The sequence below is a fragment of the Bos grunniens genome, chromosome 3, assembly GCF_055505025.1.
Source record: "Bos grunniens cultivar Pamir isolate PY7600 chromosome 3, Bosgru_T2T1.0, whole genome shotgun sequence".
Lineage (NCBI taxonomy): Eukaryota > Metazoa > Chordata > Mammalia > Artiodactyla > Bovidae > Bos > Bos grunniens.
In genome coordinates, this window is record NC_141167.1 from 118,714,049 (window position 1) to 118,732,486 (window position 18,438).

The 18,438-nt window shown below is 44.0% G+C and overlaps 1 long non-coding RNA gene across 2 annotated transcripts in view; it reads right to left on the reverse strand.

Annotated features, from left to right (window-relative positions):
• Positions 1–17,257, reverse strand: part of LOC147377078 (uncharacterized) — a 116,332-nt gene extending 99,075 nt beyond the window's left edge. For both annotated transcript variants that reach the window (XR_015161315.1, XR_015161316.1), the window contains exon 1: positions 16,955–17,257. This is a non-coding gene — a long non-coding RNA (uncharacterized LOC147377078). The remainder of the gene's footprint in view (positions 1–16,954) is intronic.
• Positions 17,258–18,438: the final 1,181 nt, after the last annotated feature.

An 18,438-nucleotide genomic window follows, 5' to 3' on the forward strand; every position in this document is an offset into this window, starting at 1 on the left:
CATTTTTGTCTGCTTAACCCTCCTCATCTCCATTAGTTCCCTCCACCTCTGAGAAGAAAAAAGCAATCTGCTATCTTTGCTGTTGTTTAGTCGCTAGGTCGTATCTGACTCTTTGTGACCCCATGGACTGTAGCCTGCCAGGCTCCTCTGTCCACGGATTTCCCAGGCAAGAATACTGGAGTGATTTGCCATTTCCTTCACCTCTGTTACCTTTAAACCAAGGCAATCAGGAATGAGATGGTGGGAAAAACGTCCCGAACAGTGGCCAACTCCTATCCCACTCTGAGTGACTTCAGAATGTTCCTTTACTCTTCTTTGTACCTGTTGACGTGTATGAATGTGGTAGAGATTTCAGAATATGGCAAGGATTTGTCACGTAGTCTCTTCTCTACATAAGAAGAAATACAAATGTCGAGCAAGCAGATAAATGACAAGCAGGGGAGTGTTTTTCTCATAGAAAATGTAGGGAGATCTGACTGCCAAAGTTTTCACAGTTTACTTATTTTAAAAATTACATTGACCCATAAAATAAAAATATTTCTTATGCCCATCTGAAAGTAAGTGGGTTTTTACTCTGAGGTTGACAAATAAAAATACTTTGGAAATAAAGAATGAAAGAACTGGACATGGAACAGCGGACTGGCTCCAAATTGGGAAAGGAGTACATCAAGGCTGTATGTTGTCACCTTGCTTATTTAACTTATATGCAGAGTACATGATGTGAAATGCTGGGCTGGATGAAGCACAAGCTGGAATCAAGATTGCCAGGAGAAATATCAATAACCTCAGATATGCAGATGACACCACCCTTATGGCAGAAAGTGAAGAGGAACTAAAGAGCCTCTTGATGACAGTGAAAGGGGAGAGTGAAAAAGCTGGCTTAAACTCAACATTCAAAAAACGAAGATCATAGCATCCGGTCCCATCACTTCATGCCAAATGGATGGGGAAACAATGGAAACAGTGAAAGACTTTATTTTCTTGGGCTCCAAAATCACTGTGGATGGTGACTGCAGCCATGAAATTAAAAGATGCTTGTTCTGTGGAAGAAAAACTATGACAAACCTAGACAGTATATTAAAAAGCAGAGATATTACTTTACCGACAAAGGTCTGTAGAGTCAAAGCTACGTTTTTTCCAATAGTCATGTATTGATGTGAGAGCTGTACCATAAAGAAGGCTGAGGACTGAAGAATTGATGCTTTTGAACTCTGGTGTTGGAGAAGACACTTCAGAGTCCCTTGGGCTGCAAGGAGATCAAACCAGTCAATCCTAAAGGAAATCAGTCCTGAATATTCATTGGAAGAACTGATGCTGAAGCTGAAACTCCACCTGATGTGAAGTACTGACTCATTAGGAAAGACCCTGATGCTGGGAAAGATTGAAGGCAGGAGGAGAAGGGGACGACAGAGGATGAGATGGTTGGATGATATCACTGACTGGATGGACATGAATTTGACCAAGCTCCAGGAGTTGCTGATGGACAGGGAAGCCTGGCGTCTTTGCGGTTGCAGAGTCAGACATAACTGAGCGACTAAACTGAAAGAATAAAAATGAGAGAAATGGAGCGATGGAGGCGATTCCATCTCTCCTGTCAATCTGGAAAAGCTTGCTTGAAGAAACTAAGGTTAGTGTCCTTGGCATGACCGGGGTCCACCGGGCTCCACGCTCGTCCAAACTGCAGACCGGGGCCTGACCTTCCACGGTTGCTAAGGCAACAGGCCGCCTCTGAGGTGCTGCCTCTGATCCACCGGTCCCGGCCGGGGGCTTTCATTTCCACCCAGTTTCCAGCGACTATAACGCCGCCGAGAGACTGCCCAATGGGATCGGCCCTCTCTAACGGGCCCTCTGTGATCCACGAATCAAGTGCTGCCGATAAAGCCCGAAGCTGAACGGTCAATTCCCAGGGAGGGCGGGGTTGGGAAAACAGTAGCTGTACGGAAATAGGAGCTGCTTTTCGGGGGCTTTGTAAAATGGCTGTTAGTCACTGATACCCGGTGTTCCATTTAGGGCAGAGGACGGGATCCTCAGTGGGGGTTCCTGTGGCGCTAGAAAAGCAGGGTCGCCCCAGGGAGCGAGAGTCCCCTGGACTCCTACTGGGATATGGGAGAGACCTCCTTGGAGCCCACTCCTGGCTGAGGTCCTGTTAGGTCCTGGCAGTTCCCTCTGCCAGCATCTGATTAACCCCGGGGGAAGTGACTGTATCACCAACCTCAGGGTTTGCTCCCTTATATAGAAAAACAAAACTGTTATTGTTGCCCTTGGGAGGGAACAGTAAGCAGCAGGTCATATGAAAATCTGTGTGAAATGAAAATATCTCCCGCCATATTAATAAATAAGAAATGTCAGAGCCATCAGCGATTTCTGGCCTCCAAACGTGAATGAGAGCTCCCAAAACTGTGATCGAGCAGATGCTGCCCCTCCACCACTGTGGATGCTGAGGAGCTGGGGGAATGCAAGAACAGCTTTGGCCTCAGATAGCTGAGGTGCAAAAGAAAAGAATGAATTCAGTGAGCCCAGAGGCTTGCATGCTCGCATACAAAGAATGCTAAATTCCTTAACTTGAAACCTAATCTTTGTCGTTCAGACTGTCTGTTCCCTTTGTTGCAAACTTGTATACAGCCTGACTCCTGCCTCCTTGGAGCAATTTTCTCAGAGGTACTGAGGTGCTGTTTCCCAGGCTCGGAGTCCTAAACATTCCCACCAAACCTCTACTTCCCGTTTGTGACTATATTTTTTAGTTGACATCTGTAATTGAAAGTTCATGGAAGAGCTGAACATGCAAGGGAAGTATTAGTAAGATTCTAAGTTGAAGAAGAGAATGTTTTGATTTGTTTTTCAAACAGAATACCGTCAGGAAGAAAGCGAATGCAGTGAGATGACTGGTATTCTGCCAGCCCAATTCTACAGACCAGTGAGGCCTCCTAGCAGGGACCAGGGCTTTTGGGAGAAAAGAAAGACAAAGATGATGGAAGATAACAAGGAAAAAAGAAGAGGGAAATATTTGAAAAGTCTGGAAGAAGAAAGGAAACAGCTGAGCCAATGGAAAACAATAGAAGAAAAAGAAGTTTCTGCTCTGCAGTAGAATGACTGTATTTTCCAACCCAACTTCAGGATATATGAACAAAAGCCACTGTATTTGTAGAGGAAATTAAGGCTGATTTAAATTCGTCCTGCCCCTGAAAATCCAGGATGTATGTTTGTCCACCCTGGGGTTGATTAAAGACATAGACCCATAAGCTTGCCCCAGTGGAGTAAGGATACTGAAAATCTAAATGTCTGGAGAATTCTCATCTATCAGCACTCACAGTGGGTAGGGTGTAGTCCTCAGGAAGTCTCAGAATATGGTCAGTCCTTTATCAGAATTATTTTAGATTCACTTTTATTTTTTCATCAAATGCACGTAAAGCATGGACTTGTGCTTCTCTTGAAATTGTGCTGACCTTGTCCTTTTCCTGAAAGTGTACCTGCTCCAAGAGGAATAATAATAATGTTTTTAAAGCCCTATATGCATGACCTCTTTGTACTTTTCAAATCATTGTCTTATGCCCTTCCCTCCCCTTCCTACATTGTGCCTGATGCAGTCACCCTCGTTCTCACAGTAGCTCACAGTAGTGACTTCATGTAGCTCTCATTGTTACACTATTTTTTATTTCTTTTTCAAACTTTTTTCTGGTTTCTGGAGAGGATGTTGTTAATTCTTAACTTACTACATAAAGAGTTCCTTTTCCAGAAACATTATTAATGCAAGGAACGGTCTCTCTTTTCCATAATGGATATATATCAGTGCTTCTTACCTCGTGTGTTGACAGTCTTTTCGCTCTGTATTATGAAACTAGCTTCACTGTAATTACTTTTCACTCTCTTGAGAAGCTCTGCTAGTCAGTTCTCCATTTGCCCCTCAAGAGTTTCTCCTGTTTCATCTTTGCGTTTTGAGAGCTGGGATCTATACTTATTTGGAGTCGAGTGCCTTGTTCCTCACAGAGCTCTGAAATTCTATAGCAGAGTGAAGGGTGTAATTTTCCAACAACTTCAGTGGCAGTTGTTTACTTTCTACTGTTTCCTGACTCTTTCACTTTCCAGACAGCTGATCCAGCTTAATGATGCTTTAAGCCATTCTATCCACTAGTATTTAGAAAAGTTGTATCATAGGCTTTCAAGTCCTCTGAGAGTACAAGCAAGACTGTTAACATCTATATCTTAGATCTGTTGGCTTGAGGTTCTCAGTATCACTCCCCCACCCCCATATGGGCAGATGGTGTGTATTGTTCTTTGATTTCACTTTGTATCCACCTAATTGGACTTCTGCATGCTAAGCCATAGGAAGGAAAGAATTGAGTAGGAATCACCTCCCCCAACTGCTGTTGTTCCATTATTTTTTAAATGTCAAATATTTGAGACATACCCATTTATTCCTGAATCAGCATAATCTGAGTGTTTGGAAAATAAGTGTTAGGAGGAGACGAAAAGATGAGGGAAAAAAAGCTGAAGTGAAAGACTTCTCTCAAGAGCTCGGGAGAAATAGCTCCAGAGGACAGACTCTTCTATAAGTAGTAGAGTACACAGAGGAAGAACCAGAGTTCACAAGCAGATCTGAACTCAGCATGCTAAGTGGAATGTAGGTATGAGGGAGATGGTGCAAGCTGGGGGTCGTGAGCACAAGCATCTGGGTTCACATCCTAGCTCTGGCATCTACTATCTGGGTGACCCTAAACAAGTCGCTCAGCCTCAGTCTCCTTACCTGTAAAAGGGAGGTAGAATGGTTCCAGCCTCATAGGGTTGTTGTGAAGATTAGTGGGTTAATTATATAAATTGTTTGGAATAGGACCTGGTCTTTGGAAGTGCTAAGTAGGTATTAACTACTGTTACTATAAAGCCATAATCTCCAAACCACAGCAGTTTGCCACCATGTGTCTCTAACAGAGGTCGTACATGATGTCTCAGATACTAATTAACCAAACAAGTTTTTGCTTAAAATTTAGTAAAAGCATGGAGAAGGCAATGGCACCCCACTCCAGTACTCTTGCCTGGAAAATCCCATGGACGGAGGAGCCTGGTGGGCTGTAGTCCATGGGGTCGCTAAGGGTAGGACACGACTGAGCGACTTCACTTTCACTTTTCACTTTCGTGCATTGGAGAAGGCAATTGCAACCCACTCCAGTGTCCTTACCTGGAGAATCCCAGGGACTGGGGAGCCTGGTGGGCTCCCGTCTATGGGATCGCACAGAGTCGGACACGACTGAAGTGACTTAGCAGCAGTAGCAGTAGTAAAAGCATCCCAATCCATTTTCATTTCTCCTGCAGTTCAAGGGTGAATATGAACCCTCATGCATTGAGGATGGAATTTCCCAACAGCAGCTTCACTGTGACCGTATTAGTGACAGCAGCAGCAGAGAAGGAAATACACGAGGGCCTTCTCTATTCCCTGCCCCTTTCCCCTATACCTCTCAGAATTCCACAATTAGATCCATTGCTGCCAAAAAGAGGCCAAAGAAATCAGTGCCCTGAGACTCATCACTGAAACTACACATTGCCGTGAACATGATTCACGTGATTTTGACTTTCAAACGTAGGTAGAGATAACAGGAAGTGGAAAGGTGCAAGGGAAGGTGGAGTGCTTGATGGAAACTGGTAAGGTAGGCACAAGGTGGCACAGGGTGGTAACCAGAGTGCTCCTCCCCAGTGACTGCATTTGCACTGAGGGCTCTTTCTGCTGCCCTGACTCTCTTAACATCTTAATATTCTGAAATGCTCTCTGCATCACCTTTCTCTTCCATTTTCCACAATCTGTGGTCCCTTCTCTTTCCCTAGTCCCTCTTTTCTTTGAAAAGTTCTCCTCAGTTCTCACTGTTACACTGAACATGTGTTCGTTCCTCTCTCAGTTGACTCTGGTGGCAGGTCCTGTACTCAGCAACTCTCCACTTCTGGAAGGTGGGCTCCTCCAGCATATCTCTAAGTCATATTTTCTTTTTTTTTCTAATTGAAATTGATTTACAATGTTAGGTTAGTTTCAAGTGTACAAGCACAGTGACTCCCATATATTCTTTTCCAGATTCTTTTCCATTATAGGTTATTACAAAATATTGAATTTGGTTCCCTGTGCTATAAAATAGGTCCTTGTTGATTATTTATTTTATATATAATAATGTGTATTATATACCAACCTCCTAATTTATCCCTCCCCTCTCCTTTCCCCTTTGATAACCATAAGTTTGTTTTCTATGTCTGTGAATCTCTTTCTGTTTTATAAATACATTTATTTGTATCTTTTTCTTGGATTTCACATATAAGTGATATCTGATATTTGTCTTTGCCTTACTTCCTGTAGCTATGTCCATTTATGTTGCTGCAAATGGCATTATTTCATTCTCTATGGCTGAGTAATATTGCACTGCATATACACAGATAGATGGATCATATCGTCTTTGTCCACTCATCTGTAGATGGACATTTAGGTTGCTTCCATGGCTTGACTATTATAAATAGTGCTTTTATGAACATTAGGATTCATGCTTTTTTTTTGAAATAGATTTTTCTTTGGATATATGCCCAGGAGTGGCATTGCTAGATCATATGGCAACTCTATGTTCACTTTTTTAAGGAACCCCCATACAATTCTCCATAATGGCTGCACTAATTTACATTTCCACCAACGGTGTAGGACCTATTGTATAGCACAGGGAACCAAATTCAATATTTTGTAATAACCTATAATGGAAAAGAATCTGATATCTGTCCTGGTGTTTTCCGAATTTAACATTAAGAAGCATGGGTTCTCTAGATTGGGGGAGTGTTATGGCCTGAACTGTGTCCTCTCAAAATTCACATGTTAAAGTCCTAAACCAGGCTTCCTTGGTGGCTCCATGATAAAGAATCTGCCTGCGGTGCAGGAGGCCTGGCTTGTGCTCTGCAATGAGAAGCCATAGGAACCACACGCACCCTGCTTGCCGCAACTAGAGAAAACCCTGAGCAGCAACAAAGACCCAGAACAGCAAAAAGAAAAAAATCCTAAACCCCACTACCTTAGGATGTGACCGTATTTGGAGATAGGACCTTTAAAAAGGTAGTTAGACTAAAAAGAAGTCATATGAGTGGACTCCAGTTCAGTGTCACCAGTGTCTTTATATGGGGTTTCTCTAGTGGCTCAGATGGCAAAGAATCTGCCAGCAGTGCAGGAGACCTGGCTTCGATCCCTGCATCAGGAAGATTCCGTGAAGAAGGGAATGGCTACCCACTCCAGTATTCTTGCCTGGAGAATTCCATGGACAGAGGAGGCTGACAGGCTAGAGTCCATGGGGTTGCAAACAATCAGACATGACTGAGTAACTAACGTTTTCACTTTTTCAATGTCTTTAAAAGAAGCAGAGATTAGAACACAAATACACACAGAAGCAAGTCACATGAAGACGTTGAAAGAGGATGGCCATCTGTAAACCAAAGGAGAGCTCTTAGAAGAAACGAGCCCTGTTGGTATCTTGACCTGAGACTTCTAGTCTCCAGAACTGTGAAAAAATAAATTCACATTTAGTCACCCAGCCTGTGTGCTTTGGCATGGGTCCCAGCAAACTAACATCAGGAGCATTATCAAGACATGTCCCTTATTATCATTGTCCTTGTCCTTTATCCAATGTCCCTTGTCATTATCAAGACAGGCCCTTTCCTGATGCCTCCTACCAGATGCTTACCTTCATCTACTTGGCAGCCTGGAATGGCCAGTTATTAAGACTGGATCTTTCCTGGTTTGCTTATGGGGTCAGGACACTCAGAATCAAACCTGTATAAGTGTTGGTACTTAAGACCCTACTTGCTGCTGCTGCTGCTGCTAAGTTGCTTCAGTCACGTCCGACTCTGTGCGACCCCAGAGACGGCAGCCCACCAGGCTTCCCCGTCCCTGGGAGTCTCCAGGCAAGAACACTGGAGTGGGTAGACCCTACTTACTGCTGCCTAATACTTAAGGTACTTACTGAACATTTATCACGTCCTAGGGCCATGGGACGGAGAAGGCGATGGCACCCCACTCCAGTACTCTTGCCTGAAAAATCCCATGGACAGAGGAGCCTGGTAGGCTGCAGTCCATGGGGTCGCTAAGAGTCGGACACGACTGAGCGACTTCACTTTCACTTTTCACTTTCCTGCATTGGAGAAGGAAATGGTAACCCACTCCAGTGTTCTTGCCTGGAGAATCCCAGGGACGGGGGAGCCTGGTGGGCTGCCGTCTATGGGGTCGCACAGAGTCGGACACGACTAAAGTGACTTAGCAGCAGCAGGGCCATGGGAACATAGAGAAAAATCATCTAGGGCTAGAGAAGAAATCTTTCCTGAAAAGATGGTAATTTAGACAACTTTAAAGACTCAGTAGCAGTTGTTAGAATGGGAATTGTTAGAGAAGGTTGGGTGGGGATAAGACAATTCAAGCAGAGAAAACAGCTTGTACAAATATACAAAGATGTGGAAGGAATAGAAGTAATCCTCAATGACAGAAGTGAAGAGTCCGTGTGACCTGTGGCATAGGAACAGGCAGGAAGTCAAACACCAGGGTCTGTTTTTTTGGCTGTTCTGGGTCTGTTGCTGTCCGCAGGCTTTCTCCAGTTGTGGCAAGTAGGGGCTACTCTCTAGCTGCGATGCGCAGGCTTCTCGTTGCGGCAGCCTCTCTCGTTGTAAAGCCTGGGCTCTGGGTACACAGGCTCAGTAGTTGTGGCCTGCAAGCTCAGCTGTCCTGTGGCGTGTCTTCCTGGACCAGAAATCGGCCCAGTGTCCCCTGCATCGGCAGGCAGATTCTTTACCACTAGACCACCAGGGAAGTCCCCAAACACCGAGGTTTCATGGACTAAGCTGAGGGATCCGAACAGACTAGCTTTGGTAGGACTTGAATACTGTCTCTGGAACATTCACCTTCAGGAAAGCATGAGGTGAATTAGAGAGGAGGAAGTAGAGACTCAACAAACTTGGATACAATTTTTTTTAGAAACTATACTGAGAAAGGAAGGAGAGGGCAGTAGCTAGAGGAAAGGGAAGGTCAAAGTGAAGGAGAGCTGTGGGAGATGGGCCAGTAAAGAAGGTAAGATCCAAGAGCGTTCGTAGTTATGGTCAGAGGCTTATATCTCTGAGGAGACAAGAGAGGAGGGAACCCAGAGTGAACATGGAGCAATCAGACCTAGACAGGCAGAGGGATATCCCTTCTGCCACTAACAGAAGGAGAGAACCTAGTGTTGGGATGCTTGAAGGAGAAAAAAATTGGCCATGCACTGCAGCATATGGGATCTTAGTTTCCAGACCAGGGATTGATCCCATGCCCCCTATATTGGGAGGGCAGTCTTAACCACTGGACCGCCAGAGAAGTCCCTTTTTCCCCCTATTTCCTCTTGTGAAGGAGAAAATTTGAGCAGGAAAAAAAGAGGATAAAAGTTGAGAGGGAAAAAAAGAGGATAAAAGAGGAACTCTTTGCAGGCAGTCTTCGTTTTCTCAGGGAAGTAGTGGGAAGGTCTTCCAGATGGTGTGAGAGGAGAGCTGGGGAGAAAAGGGCCTGAATGATGGTATATGTTTTAAACACATTTCAGGGGATGGGTGGAGAAGTCACTAACTAAGTACTCAGAATCAAATGAGAAATGCTTAACATTGGAAATTATCATACTTTGTGTTCCCTTAAAACCAGACCCTGACTAGGGATTTAACTACAAGTAGTTTCTGGGGAAGAAAATGGCAACCCACTCCAGTATTCTTGCCTGGAAAATCCTGTGGATGGAGGAACCTGACAGGCTACAGTCCATTGGGTCACAAAGGGTCGGACATGACTGAGAGACTTCGCTAGTTTCTGGTGTTGGGGAGGAGGGCTTTCCTGGTGGCTCAGATGGTAAGGAATCTACCTGCAACACAGGAGACCTGGGTTCGATCCCTGGGTTGGGAAGACCCCCTGCAGGAGGGCATGGTAACCCACTCCAGTATCCTTGCCTGGAGAATCCCATGGACAGAGGGACCTGGCGGGCTACAGTCCATGGGATTACAAAGAGTTGGACATTACAAAGAGCGAATAAGCATGGTGCAGCACAGCTTCTTGGGGAGACAATTCTGGGAAACACCAGAAGAGAAGGGGAAAATGAAGCAGAAAAGGGACAGCAACTAAAAAGTTATCACTGTGGTAACTACAGAGAAAAACACATTCTTCAATGTTACCCCACTCAGTGGGGAAGGGGATGGAAAATTCAGACACCAAGTCCTGATGGCCATTGGTTAAGGGGGCTGGAATGTGCTGGTTATCTGTTAGAATGTGAAAATGTTAGTCTCTCCATCGTGTCCAATTCTTGGCAACCCCATGGACTGTAGCCCTCCAGGCTCCTCTGTCCATGGATTTCTACAGGCAAGAAATACTGGAGTGGGTAGCCATTCCCTTGTCCAGGAGATCTTCTTGACCCAGGGATCAAACCTAGGTCTCCTGCATTGCAGGCAAATTCTTTGCCGTCTGAGCCACCAGGGAAGCCCCTGGTTATCTGTTGCTATAGAACAAATTACCCCGGACTTACGGGCTCTGAACAGCAATAACCATCTCTCACAGTTTCCATTGGTTAGGAACTTAAGAAAGACATGGTTGGGCTATTCTAGCTCAGGATCTCTACTGTAGTTATTGTCAAATGGTGGCTAGAGATGGAACAGCAAGGGGAACCAAGTCAGCTAGGGGATGGGCCAGCATCTCGGTCTCTCCATAGTCTCATGGCTCTCCACTGATCATTTGCCATGGGCTAGTTTGGGCATCCTCAGAACATGGTGTCCCTGAAGCAGTCAGACTGCTTACCTCGTAGCTGGAAGAGGGCAAAGGACAGTAGTCCAGTAAGCAAGGTATAAACTTCTCTGCCTGTTGACCTAGCCTCAGATGTTATACAGCATCACTTCTGCCATGCTCTATTGGTTGAAATAATCCCAAAAGCCTGTCCAATTTCAAGGGAAGAGGACTTAGACCTCACTCCTCAATGGGAGGAATGTCAAATTCACACTGTAAGAAGAACATGTTGGGTAGGAAATATAGTTACCTATCCACTGGAAGATACAAGGCTGCGAGGGGAGTAGTGTCAGAAGGAAACATCAGGTAATTCTCCAGTATCTGTAGCATACTCACTGCTTCTCCACCTTGTGGCTAACATCAAGTGTACATCATGTCCATGTAGACTACGCTTCACCAACCAGGGACTGCACTCAGGCAGAGAGTAATTACTGCTGGCAATTGCAAATCTTAGTTCATGAAAATAAATGCTGAGAAGGATATGAGTGGCCACCTACAGCATCTGCTATATTGACCACACATTTGTTGTAAGAAGGGAGTATTGTTTCCTCCCCCCACACTACTACAAATTTGTTTTGACTGATTAGCATGACTCCTAACTCCCCCCATTTCCTGTTAAGGTGACTTGATTAAACACTACTGTGCCCATTCTTCCATGTTCCATTGGCTTCCATGTTCCTGTCCAGCCTTTACCAGCCACTGTCTTAAATACTCTGGCAGTCTGTACCTTCCCAGTCCTTCTTGCATGATTGTTTGCTCATTGCAGCTCTATACCCTTTCTTGAACTCCAACTGTTGACCCTGACCTAGATTTGGTTCATTAACATGGTGTAAGTTCCAATACAGTCTTAAAGAAGAACTTAATTCTTAAAGAAGAACTTAAGTCTTAAAGAAGAACTTTAAAAAGCTCAGGCCTGAGGCCCACCGGGGCCTCAGCAGGATTCAGAATTTCTAGTCAAATTTCTAACACTAATCCTTTACCTATCCCAAACTAGGCTTTCCCAAAGGAGTACCTCCAAAATATCTATCCACTCCATCAGGGTCAGTCCTCCTACCTTCACCCAAATGTCCATAACCTGAAAAGACCAAAGATTTTAGCAATTTGAACCAATTCTCCAAAGCTTCCAAAGGAAGGCATGTCTCCACCTAAGAAGGCCCAGCTAGACCCGTCCACTGCAACCCCTCCGGATCCACTCTTCCTGGTCATCTCTCACAAGTCAGTACTGCCTCCCACACACCAGCCGCATCAACACACAGCTCTCCTTTTCCACCCTGACCCAACAGCTCTCTGTTGATATGTTGGGGATTAAGTCTCACATTTCCCAGAGATAACAAAAGGAAAGCAGAAGCAGATCACTGGTTGCCCAGGGCCAGCAGTGTGGTGGGGGTGGGCCCATCTCTGCAAAGGAGCACAAAGAAATTTTTTGAATGATAGAAAAGTTCTATACCATCACTGGGTGATGGCTACACAAGAGCATGAATTTGTCAAAACTCATGGAGATACATGCTTTGAATGGGGGCATTTTAATGTATGTAAGTTATACATCAATAAAGTTGATTATTTTAGAAGAGGGGTAGTAATCAATCAACCATGGGGCGTGCATGCTATTAATCTGACCTACAGGGCATGGCCTTCTCTCCAAGGCCTTCAGTACCAATGTCCTCTGAGAGGAGGCAACCTGGACAGTCTTCCCTTTTTCCCAACATCGCATCCCACAGGATCTACCTTGGGTGTCTTCCCCACATCTGTGTGGATGGGGACAGACCATTTCACAAACACATATAAACACACTCCACTCCACACCCCTAAATTTGTATGACAAAATATACGCTAGAGCATAGGCACTTAGTTATGTGTTGAATGAAAGAATCAGTGCACTAAGTTAGAGTAGATGTATGAGAGACACCCAAATAAATACATGAGATTGATTATTGATTGTTTGATTGGCTTATCTATTATTTATTTTTACTCTATCAGTTTAAATTATGGACTTCATCCATAATTGCTCATTTTCTTTCAGTTATTTCAGCTAAAAGTAGAACCTATCCTACAAAATTATAGGATTAAGAAGCATTATAATAGATGCTGCTGCTGCTGCTGCTGCTAAGTCGCTTCAGTCATGTCCAACTCTGTGCGACCCCATAGATGGCAGCCCACCAGGCTCCTCCGTCCCTGGGATTCTCCAGGCAAGAACACTGGAGTGGGTTGTGAGTACCAAATTTTTAAGTGCTAACTTAGAGGTATATAAGGGTTGAACTAATCCTAAAATAAAAATGTTGGGAAAAGAAAAAGGAATTGAATGGTTTAAAGCTAAATCTTAGAAAATATTTTGAATATCTGAGACACTTCACCTAGATATAATGGATATTAATTTAGTGCTTTTTTGTTTAGCAATCAAGGTGCATTCCAAGGTGAGGATGCAAAGATAAATAGACATGGTTTGGAGCAAAAAGGTGTATACCAGAAAAAAAAAAAATGTGACCAACTAAAGATTAAATCATTTTCCATTTCGAAAATAACAGCTGAAGTGTATCCTGCATTATTTGTGGTATTGCATTTTTATGAAGTGAACCAATGACTTATTTTTATCACAATCCTCTTCACATCATTATCTGGTAATGGGTGCTACAAAAATTCTTATTAATTGTTAACATTTATTTTGTGAAGTTACTTTATGTATTTCTAAAGCATATTCATTTTCAAACCACTCATTGTTTCCACTACTAGTTTAAAACTGTAGCTTATAATAAAAAAAAAGTATTATCATATTTCCATGGCCAAATACCATCCCCAAATCATTCCACTTATTAGTACTTTGTAATTTCAAAAGGGATGCACCTTTATCTGACTTTTTAAGGACTGATTTCACTGGATGACACACTCTGAAGAAATTGCATGTCGTTAAAATACAGTTGTAATAATATTCACTGTGGAGGATATTCACAAAATCATTGCAATTCAGGAGGTTTTCATGCTTTGAGTGCTATTGTCCCCATGTGCTAGTTCCACCTGAAAAAAACTGAATTCACTAATGTGTATCTACAAGTTAAACTGGGTGATTTATTACTGCTTAATCAAAAAAAAACCAAAAATACCAAACAGGAAAGAGTAAAATAGAAAATTGAATCCATCCCATGTAATTGAAATATTTTTTTACAAAGATTTGTTTCATGTGTGTGTATGAATTTGCATGAACACTGTACTAGGCTTCAATGTAAAAATGTGTTTCCCACTGGGAGAAAGTGGTCAGAAAAGACTGGAAAAGACAGCCCCTGCTGTTTTCAGTGGTTTGGCCTTCAGTAGTATTGATTACTCATGTGATTGCTCACTTGAGATCAGGACCAGAAGAGCAGATAAGAGAGCCTGGGTTGTTGCCTATATTTTTTAAGATATACGTATTTGTTAATGGATTTTAGACTGTGAGGGGTCTTCATTGCTCCACACAAGGTTTTCTCCAGTTGCAGGGAGCAGGGCTGCTCTCTATCATGGTGTGCGGGCCCCTCCTCACAGCGGCTCCTCTCGTTGCGGGCATGGGCTCTAGGGCCTCAGTAGCTGCGGTGCATAGGCTCAGTAGTTGTGTGGCAGGGACTTGGTTACCACATGGCACATGAAATCTTCCCCAACTGGGGATCAAACCCATGTCCCCTGCATCGGCAGGCAGATTTCTAACCACTGGACCATCAGGGAAGCCCCCGGATTGCCGTTAGAGCAGTGTGGACCTGCATGGCTGCAGACTATTTATCTTAAAACATAGCCAATAATCATCTACATTGGTATGAAAGTTTTCAGTGATGAAGCCTCCTATAGGAGCTGCCACTGGGTGAGAAGCGTTTCCAGTCTGAAAGTCTGCTTTCAGAGGAGGAGTCCCGTGGACCCGCAGCTTCCATGTGAAAAATGCATGAGTTTCTTCCTCATTAGGTTGGTTTTCACCCCAGGACACGTGTGTGCCTGCAGAAACCGGTTTCTTCTGATATTCATGCAAAGCACCCAACTCTGACTCTTGTGTCTTTCATTTTCTCTCTTCCCTTATGCAATACCACCTCTCCTTTTGAGGCCATCCAACTGACATTTGAAAAAATGCTTTTGGTAATTTGTTGCTATATTTTTAAGTAAATTTCTATTTATGGATAAGTAATAGAAGTGTAGAACTCAAGTTCACGAGTGTAAAGCCTCTCCTTTTCCTGTCCTCCAGCCAACGACTTTCCTTCCCAGAAAATGTTTTTTTTTTTTTTTTTTTTTTTTTAAGTGGTGGAAAATTGGTTTACAATGTTGTGTTGGTTTCTGCCATACAAGGACGTGAGCCAGTTATAATTATATATACATGTGCTCTCCCTCTTGAACCCCCCTCACCTCCCCCATCCGACCCCTCTCCTGCTGCTGCTGCTAAGTCGCTTCAGTTGTGTCCGACTCTGTGTGACCCCATAGACGTCAGCCCACCAGACTCCCCCATCCCTGGGATTCTCCAGGCAAGAACACTGGAGTGGGTTGCCATTTCCTTCTCCAATGCGTGGAAGTGAAAAGTGAAAGTGAAGTCACTCAGTTGTGTCCGACTCTTCGCGACCCCATGGACTGCAGCCTACCAGGCTCCTCCACCCATGGGATTTTCCAGGCAAGAATACTGGAGTGGGGTGCCATCACCTTCTCCGTCCCACCCCTCTAGGCCATCCCAAAGCACTATGCTGGGCTCCCTGTGTTGTTTAGCAACTTCCCACCAACTTTTTTACACATGAAGTGTGTGTATGTCAATGCTACTTACTCAGTTCGCCCCACCCTCACCTTCCCCTGCTGTGCCCACACGTCCATTCTCTACTAGGTTCATCAATAACATTTTTCTAGATTCCATATATGTTCATTAACATATGATGTTTATTTTTCTCTTTCTGATTTACTTCACTCTATATAAAAGGCTCTAGATTCATCCACCTCACTACAACTGACTCAAATTCATTCCTTTTTATGACTAATATTCCATTGTATAAATATACCACAAATTCCTTATCCATTCATCTGTTGATGGACATCTAAGTTGCCACCATGTCCTGTAAATAGTGAATGTATTGTAAATAGTGTAATATATTGTAAATAGTGTAATATATCATAAATAGTGTAAATAGTGAATTATTGTAAATAGTAAATACCCCATTGCAATGAACAGTGGGGTACACGTGTCTTTTAGAATTGTGATTTTATCAGGGTGTATGCCCAGTAGTGGGATTGCTGGGTCATACGGTAGATTTAGTCCCAATTTTTAAGGAATCTCTATACCATTTTCCATAAGCTATATCAGCTTGCATTCCCACCAACGGTGCAGGAGCGCTCCCTTTTCTCCATGTCCTGCACGTATAGGCACCTTTTCTTTGCCAAAGAAGGCAAGAATATACAATGGCAAAAAACAGCCTCTTCAATAAATGGTGCTAGGAAAACTGAACAGCTACATGTAAAAGAATGAAATTAGAACACTTCCTAACACGATACACAAAAATAAACTCAAAATGGATTAAAGACTTAAACATAAGGCCAAAAACCATAAAGCTCTTAGAGGAAAACATAGGCAATACAAGTCTTTGATATAAATCACAGCAAGATCCTCTTTGACCTATCTCCTAGATTAATGGAAATAAAAAATAAATAAAAATGGGACCTAATAAAACTTAAAAGCTTTTGCACAGCAAAGGAAACTATAAACAAGATGAAAAGACAACTCTCAGAGTGAGAGAAAATAATTGCAAATGAAGCAACTGACAAAGGGTTAATTAATCTCCAAAATATACAAGCAGCTCATACAGCTCAATATCTGAAAAATAAACAACTCATTCCAAAAATGGGCAGAAGATCTAAACAGATATTTCTCCAAAGAAATGAATACATGAAATAAATACCTGAAAACATGCTCAGCATCACTCATTAGAGAAATGCACATCAAAACTACAATGAGGTATCACCTCACAGCAGTTAGAATGGCCAACATCAAAAAATCTCTTAACAATAAATGAGGCAGTAAATGTTACTAGGTTCCCCCTCTCCCCACCCCGCTGCATAGCAACCACTCCCACATTTTGAAGTTGGGCTGGGAAGGAGATTCCTGGAAACTGATTTTGCAATCCTGGGCTCCTGAGGCATGAAAAAGTTTGGAGAGAGAGTTGGAGAGTCACAGATTAGGAAAGAGCCGCTAGCGTCTCGTACCTGCAAGCCCCTTGGAGGTGATGTTGGCCCACCTCTGGCCCTATGACGGCACCACCTTCTTCTGATCCTTCCGTGCCCCTGGGAATGAATCACCATGCCTTATCATGGACAAGCTGGTCCCTAGAAAGGAGATGTGCCCTGGGAGCTCCCTTGTGCCCGCCTCTCAGTGCCCCTTCTTCTTTCAACTTAGTATCTCACACCACATTCACTCTCTGAGAAGCAGCAACTCCATAGGTTCAATCAGTTATCTGCCCGTTAGGCTGCTTTCTCACAATCCACCTCCCTCCCTTCCACAGGTGTTCCCTTGAGATTGATGGCCAGTGCAGTATCACCAGGCTCACCTGGGGTTCTGCTCCCTGCCACACCTGACACTCAGGGGCATGATGTGATCACTACCCAGGCTCTGAGCACTGCAAGGAACTGCACATGTCCAAAATGGATCTTCAGGCCGAGTGCAGAGCCTTGGGGACAGAGGTTAGAAGAATAGCTGTGGTCCAAAGCCTGAGCAAGTGGCTGCTGTGGAAGGACGCTCACTGATGAAGCAAGGGCAGAGAGAGAAGCAGGAGCCAGAGGAGGCCTCAGAGCTGTGGAGCACCCAACAGAGCATCGAGGAGGCAGGAGGGCCTGCAAGCTGACCAAAGCTGAATTTCCAGGAATGCTCTAGGACCAGCACTGCTAAGCCCTGGGAGGAATGTCATGGAAAGCTAGGATTCGTGAAATGCCATGACAGCAAAGGTCCAAGAAGTCCCAGCCAAGGGTGTGGGAGGCAGACACAGAGCTACTTGCTGAGAACTGCATGTTCAGTGCAGGGTCGCGGTGGGGAGACTTCCTGCACCTGGGGGAGAATTACTACCTGGCATATCCTGAAGCTTCAGTGTTGGTGCCCATGATGCTCAGGCTGGCAGAAGGCTTGACAAGCAACCATAACATCCTAGAATTCCCACGTGTGATCCCAGTAGATTTGGAGTGTGAGACAATAGAGTATCTGGGTAAGTGTTTTCAGCCCTAATATCATCCTAACACATTGGAGTGGGTGGAAGAGTTCTCTGAGCCTGTGTGAGGGATCATCACAGTAATGGGGATGAAAAGAGCTGGTCACCTTGACCGACCATATGGACCAGTCCAGCACACACACCAAAGACATGCAGGGAAGCTTGCATGGACTCTTTCAGCAACGATGTAACTCAGTCACAAAGACACACCACCTACAAGGAAAGATGGGAAATGTAGGCTAATGGAGAGTTACAGACTGAATGTTTGTGTCCCTACAAAATATATAGTCCCCAATGCAACTGGATTTGGAAGAAGAGCTATTGGAATCAGGTGTACTTCAGGTCATAAGGGTAGAGCACCCATGATGGGGATTAGGATCTGTAGGGACTTAAAGTCTTTATATGAAGAGAAAGAGAACAGAGTGTGTGCTCTCTCTTTCCTCCCTCTCCCTCCCAACTCCCCTCATCCCTCTGCCTTGAGAAGACAATGAG